The sequence below is a fragment of the Stegodyphus dumicola genome, chromosome 9, assembly GCF_044657685.1.
Source record: "Stegodyphus dumicola isolate Sdum_Otavi_A_Nest chromosome 9, ASM4465768v1".
Taxonomy (NCBI): Eukaryota; Metazoa; Arthropoda; class Arachnida; order Araneae; family Eresidae; genus Stegodyphus; species Stegodyphus dumicola.
The window spans coordinates 66,206,930-66,214,215 of record NC_140776.1 but is presented as its reverse complement, the minus strand read 5'-3'; the positions used below and the strand labels follow the sequence as shown (position 1 = coordinate 66,214,215).

Here is a 7,286-nt window from a genome sequence, read left to right as displayed (position 1 = left end):
TTTGGCTAAGCGCCATTTCAAGCGAGGACAGTCGTAACAATGGATACAGCTCCTTTGCCAAAAGTAAGTTCGCTTTTAAAATATATATACAATTATTTCTTAATATAAATATCTTAATTATTATAAATTATAGTTAGTTTGCTCTTTTTTTTAGGTGTCTGTAAATTTGCTTTAAGAGTGTAATGCTGTAACGTAGTTTTATTTATTACGTACTGCTAACACAATGAAAGCTGTACGTATGGATGGTACTTTTTGTAAATAATTCTTAACATTATTTTTATTTTTGAACAATTTACACAAAGCTATCGAATTTAATTATTTAAATTTAGTTTTGCATGCATTCCTATTTCAAATAGGAAGAACAGCGGTGGAAAAAAAAAATGCATACTAAAGTTTTGATTTTTTTTATAACACAAGTGTGTAAATTATTTGGTAGTATTGGAAGAAATAAAAACCGTATACTTTACTGAATTTCCTATTGAACTCATATCGTTTTCAGCTTCTAGTAGTTTTTAATAGATTTTTAACTTTCATTTTTTATAAATTCTGCTTATAGTTTGTGACAATAAAATTCACTTACTGTTGCAAAGCTGAATTTTTCCAAAATATAAATACTAGCACTACCTGGGTCATATCAGCATTCTAAAACTTATATTTTTGCAAATATGTTGTTATTCTCGAGAGTGTAGATGTAACTAAGGCCTCTTGAACATTCAAAAGTCCGGGAAGCCAATAAAGCTGCTAAGACGGCTTTCCGTTTACGATTTAAAAAAAAATGTTGCATTCTTTAAAAAAGACTGAAAGCTTCAGATTTTAAATTACGTCCAAAGGGGCATTTTTTTAACATTTTGTGTGTTACCTTTATTTATTAAATATCACGTTCTTCGCACTTAAACCATAAAAACATTCAACAGCAATCTCGCAAAATAATTTTAAAATGAACATATCTTTAAAATTTCCAATACAGAGTCTCGCGAGCTGGAGATATATATATATATATATATATATATATATATATATATATATATTTTTTTTTTTTTTTTACTCGTACAGTCTTGCCATTGCTCGCTTTGAAATCGTTTACTTGTTTACTTTGTTAATCAAAAATTCGTTGAAGTATTACAAAATATTAAATAATAAAGCAAATAATAAAACCAATTTCAAATTCAAATTAGGGCTTCCACATGCCCATATTCTATGGAAGATTACCTTATTCAAATTTTGTTGGCTCTAGGTACCGTTGTTTTATTACAATGCAAGAAACATACATGCATTCATGCAGATTCTTCATTATTTAATTTCTTTAAATATAATGTTTGGTGGCAGCAATTTGAAATGAAACATATCGGGAATATGCAAAATGCAAAATATATGCAAAATGCCAAAACGAAATTAACAGTCCTTCTGGGAGAATTGCCCCTTTGGACTAAAAAAAAACCCAGCTATTTAAAAAAAATAATAAGTTTTGATTTTCTGATGACAAACTGAAAACTATTGTATTATTAAATATTCCAGGTAATTCATGCAGATAACTATTTAATGAGAATTTATTTTCAATCAAAGACCAAGCATAAAATTTTAGTACCTTGTCCCATTCTACATAGGTTCTATATTCCTAATACTTGTGCGACAGCAAATTGTCAAATTTATCTGCCCCTTGTCTTTTTTTTAAACTGTAGCACAATAAAATACTTTTTTTTCAGGAGGCGTTACATGATAGTTCAAAATTATCAGATTTTTATAACTGCAAGAAGTTCCCGAAGATGCTGTTAATGTCCTAAAAGGTAATTTTACTTTCTACTCTGTTTTAAATTAAAAACTATACCTAGTCCGGATTTTTGAAAATTCCAGATATTCAGTTGACTTTATATGCTATATACATGTATTTATTTTATGCTAAATATGTATTTACTGACAAATATACGTATATGCCAATATATAATATGTACACCAAATGTTTATTTCTTTTAATGCAAATAAGAAAATTAAAAAAAAAAAAAACAGTATTTATTTCTAAAAAATGTAAGGCATGTTTTTTTCAGACTTAATTAAATAGTAAAATTCGTTTATGTCTAAACATTTTTATTTCAACTGAAACAAAACGACTTTTTATATGTAAGCCATAAAACCTAAATGTTTGATGCATTTTTATTTTATAATATGAAAATTAAGCAATATTGCCTTATATTTGTGGCAGCGCCTATCATATTTAAAAAATTAACTTATTTTATTAACAGATAATAGAATGCACAATTAAAAAACAGCTTCCTCTCCCTTCTATTGCGGGAGAAAACCTAATTCGACGGGTTATTTTTATTTATTTATTTCCCCCTTCTAAGAAAACTTGTCAGGCATACTTTCAAAATTGTCGAAATATATACTAATTTAAACGATAATTCTAAAATGATTCATAGATTAATTCATATACATCAACTCAGTTAGAAAGTTAAACTAATGACATTTACTTATTACTTTTCAAGATTATTGCCTTTTCATTTCAATTAGTTATTATATCTTCTCCTAGTGATATTAAAATGAGTGAGGATCTGATGAAGTAATGTTCAAAATAATATAATTGTTTACATTAGCAAAAGCTATTGTTGTATCAAACAAGTCTTATCAACCTTTTCTTATCCACAGTCCTTTAAAGTAGGAAAGAAATGTAAGTAACCTGATTTTAATAAACTCATATGAATTCATTTTCTGGTTTAGATAGGATTTAAAGACTCAGGTAACACAGCTTGTTTACATTTTCAATAACTAAGTTATGTGAACACTGTTAGAGGTGTAGCCAGACTTCTTGCTGCCTCACTCAATGCACAATAAAAAGTCTATAAAATGTCAAAATGATATATATAAAAACAAAATATCTGGGTTTATTTTTGAAATAAAACATTAATTCTAATACCGTAAAGTACTATTTTGTTTGTTTTCCTTATACACAAAATCATTAATAGTATTCTAAAAGTTTGATTTACTACTCTATCAGCTGATTTGTAGACAGTATGGTACAATTTCTCAGTCTTAGGTGTTTTTTAATCCATTTGTACTTTGCAAAATTCTTCTCGCAACAGTCATGAAAAAAATTTACAGATGTATATCAGTATTTGGAACTGCATTCTGAAATTTTATGAACTGCAGAAGTTCAAAGTTACCATCCTTCCACCTGCCTTCGAAAACACTACCGCAAAGAATCCAGTAAATGTAAACGCTGCAAAAGCACAAAGCTGGTAGAATTCTCTTGCGGCCTCCTCGCTTTCTTTCGCTGCTGTTCAAAATTTATTTGCATGTGTCATTTTTTCTCAATTTATTATTATTTTGTCTGATTTCCGTGCTATGTGTCCTAAAAGTGATTTTAAAGTGTTTGCAAAGAAAATTTACAAAACTGCATACTCGAGTACTTGTCTCGGCATGAAATTAAGCATAATGGTTGAGATACAGTCAAAGAACTATTAAATTGCGTTTAAAGAATGTTTCCTTCTAAGATAATATGTTGCCGAAAATTTTCTTAACGGAACAGTTTTTGGAACAATTTTGAGAAAATGGGGGAAGGCCAAATTGATTTCAGTAACTAATATTTACTTTATGTAAATTTTACTTACGTATGCTTAATATTATATTTCTTGCTGCTCATTCAGAGTCGTACCTAGGGTTTTCAGCGCCCAGGGACAACTGAAGATTTCGCGCCCCCTACTGCTTCCCAGGGATGGAAAACATTTAATTCTAAAATGCCGTAACATCAGTTTGGCGCCCTTTGGATCCTGCGCCCGGGGACAGATGCCCCTTGCCCCCCTCTAGCTACGCCCCTGCGCTCATTTTAATTTATATGCCCTAAATACCATGTTTAACAGGCTGTTTACTTACAAATGCTTAATATCATTCTTTTTCTCCGAACATTAATGCACATCCCCTAAATATTACCCACCAGCGGCAAAGTCGCTTAGCACTGGTAGTTCGGTCCAGAGTTTGAATCGCATGAAGGAGCTGGCTGCATGGACTTTTTTGTGGTTTTCTCCATGTGTAACGTGTATACGAACCAGTTTGCCTTACAAAGACCTCCACGGAGGCATCCTTCCCATTAGGCAGATTTTTGATGGCATGTCAGCAACTAAAGGACAAATAAAGGCTTTGAAAAGCTGTCAGAATTTTATCGAAGCTGTCGAAATTATGCTTGGCAGTAGATTGGATCAAGCTCTGAATACAAAAACAGGTCAATTTGAAACCAAAATTGTAAAAGAAACATTTCAGTATGTTTCAGTCATAAAAACAATTGAAATGGTTTTGTCTAATAGCCATGTAAGAAATTGTATAGAAACTGAAACAATTTCTAATGATAGACATTTAAAAAACAGTTTTCATCTTTTTATGTCCCAAGAATTTTGAAATATGTGGAAACAAAACGCCCTGATCTTCTGGTACCAAGTATTGCTGATTTCAATGGTAAAAATCTTTAAAAATTCAACTAGGATTATAAATGATAGAATTTAATTAGGATTATAAATGATAGAATACTTTAAAACTTTTCTTTGTTTACTTTTTAATTACCTAGAGTAAAGTAATTTTGCATCTATTACTCACATTGGTCTTTATTCTTAAATGGCTTATAGTTTTTTCCTTCTGGCTCTTAAAGATAAGCGGTAAATGTATGTGCCTCTAGTGCCAAAGGCCTTTTTAATGATATTTTTGTAATCATTATGTAATAAACGTGTATATATATATATATATATATATATAGATGACCTAAAAGCATTAGTTTTGCTCACAGAACTTTTGCTCAGCTAAAATTATTGGAAAGAAAGAGGGAAAAAGGTTTTATTCATTATTAATGAGTAAATATTTGGCATAAGTCTATGCATAAAAAATAATTTCATATGCTTAGCTATAAAATTCTTTTCATATGATAATATTTTTAGTTTGCAGTGTATGTATATGTAAATAAGCTATTGATACTATATGTAAGTGAGCTGAGTTGCATATACTTTGAAATTTGCTACATATTCTATCTTGAAAGGTTCATGTGTGATATTTATATAGTTTCAATTAATTATTACATTTCACATGCAATTTTTATCCAGTATATGTCTTTTATATATACTTTTATTTTTATTTTTGTAGGGTAAAGGCAAAGCAAGTATTTTAGCATCAGGTTGTTATTTGGAAAAAAAAAAAAAAAAAAAATCCAAATTCTGCACTTCTAATATTTGCTAAATGTAAGTATTGAGGAATTTTGATATGCTTTGCACTAACTTTCATTTTAAGAGGGCAGATTATATTAAAATGAGCCATTTTACAGCAGTGAATGTATTTGGCCTCATGTGGCTAAAATTCATCTTCTCAGGCTGCTTTCGACTATTGTACCCACAGATGATGCATGGTCATTTAGCTAATTTCTGTAGAATTGGAATTGCATTGATTTGAATGTCACCTACATACTAGCAAATATTTCGAGAGAATAAGATGGTTTGTAATATGTGTGATGCCTTTATACGATCTAAATCTAAAGCATGACACTAGTCATATATATGCATGTATATACAGTGAACATAGATTTTTTTTTTTTTTTTAAACTTGTAAAGTGATGGAAAAATTGCTTCAAGGTGAAATTCAAAAGATACACTTCCAGCCAGACTATAGCGATCATGAAATCAAGAACAAACATCTTTACAATAACAATAGTTTATTATGAAGGGATGATACTTGTTTTCATAAGGAAAAGACAGACTAATTCTCCATATAGTTTGTTCTTTTTACATTTTTATGTACATTATTTATTACATTTTTCATTAAGAAGCAACGCACAGATAGACTATCCTATTTTATATTTGCATCAATATAATATTTACATATTCCTATATGTATTTATACTGCATTTTTACAGAAACTAAAAGCAAAAGACCTCTATGTGAATAAAATTACTAGGAATTACTTATTTTTGAAAGAAGAAAAAATTTTCTGGCGATATTTTTTAATTGGAAGGATAAACTTTCTAGTATGGCTGATTGGTATTTGACTTGTCCTAATAGATAGGTAATGGATGTATTCTTAATAAAGAAATTTATTTTCAGGGAATAGAAGACATGGAATCTCTTGGACCAGCTCAGAATGAACAGCCCATTATAGTGTGTATTACAAGTTCATTCTATATTAAAGCAGTAAATCACTTAAAAGCATGCCCAAATCATGCCATGAAGGCATTTGACATTCTATTTAAAACTAATTTTGTATTTAGCGTTCAATATGCACATACATCAATAAATTTTTATAATTTTGTGGCAAGCCTTTTGTATAATGTCAGCACTCCTAGAGCTTGTGTGGACTCTTTAAATACATGCTCGAGTCTGAATTTATTGCATTTTGTACATGCATTACATTTCATATTTTTAATGTCATTTTAGTGTCATATTTTCCATTTTTATATATGTATATATATGTACATATATTTCCTAATAAAGAGTTTTTCATGCAATGCTTGTTTTCACTTATATTTAAAATACTTTGTTCACTGAAATTATTATAATTCAGCAGTTATGGTAATGATTCCTATTCGGATTTAATCAATAAATGAAATACATAATAATTTTCAGCAGAATTATGAAAAATGAATTTTTAGCTTACACATGTGAGCTATAATCCATATTATTTCTCTTTAAAATTTACTTTATTTTTCCCAAATGAGACTTGGAATTAGCATATATAAAAATAAGTTATAGTCTAAAAGTATATGTAAGCATTTATTCACCTGTAATGATTAATGTATAGGAATTTGTATGCATATAACTTCTCAAAAATAGAAAGCGTAACAAGCTAACTGAAGATTTTAGACTTTATTCATAATTTGGGGTAATAATTAATTTTAAGCTCTTCATAATTATGTAATAAGAAATAGAAACATTTCTTTTGCAATATTTTGTGCAATATATGAAGCTAAAAACAATAGCATGAGAGTATTTTATGGTTACTTATTTTCTGAATCTCATACATTAAAAATAAAGCTGAATAGTTTTCATGTAAGGGAAATTAAATTCGCATTTGTTTCTTACTTCAATGTATATTAAAATTTATTATTCGATTTTTTATGCATAATATGCTCAAACTACTAGTAACATCAATTCACAAATTGTATTAATATAGTCAGTTATAAGTAGCATTTTAAGAAGTTAAATCTATCAGATTATGATACAGGTTTACTGACACATATATATATGATCAGCTGTTCTAACACATTCAAATTTTCATTATAAAATTTGTCAAGAACTATTTTTAATAAATTACTTTTCCAACTAGAA

General features: G+C 28.8%; 1 long non-coding RNA gene across 1 annotated transcript; it reads left to right on the top strand.

Moving 5' to 3' along the window:
* Nucleotides 1-6,460, top strand: LOC118205943 (uncharacterized). The gene is made up of 4 exons (XR_015043207.1): nucleotides 1-63; nucleotides 1,704-1,784; nucleotides 5,116-5,210; nucleotides 6,066-6,460. It is a non-coding gene; the product is annotated as an uncharacterized LOC118205943 (long non-coding RNA).
* Nucleotides 6,461-7,286: the final 826 nt, after the last annotated feature.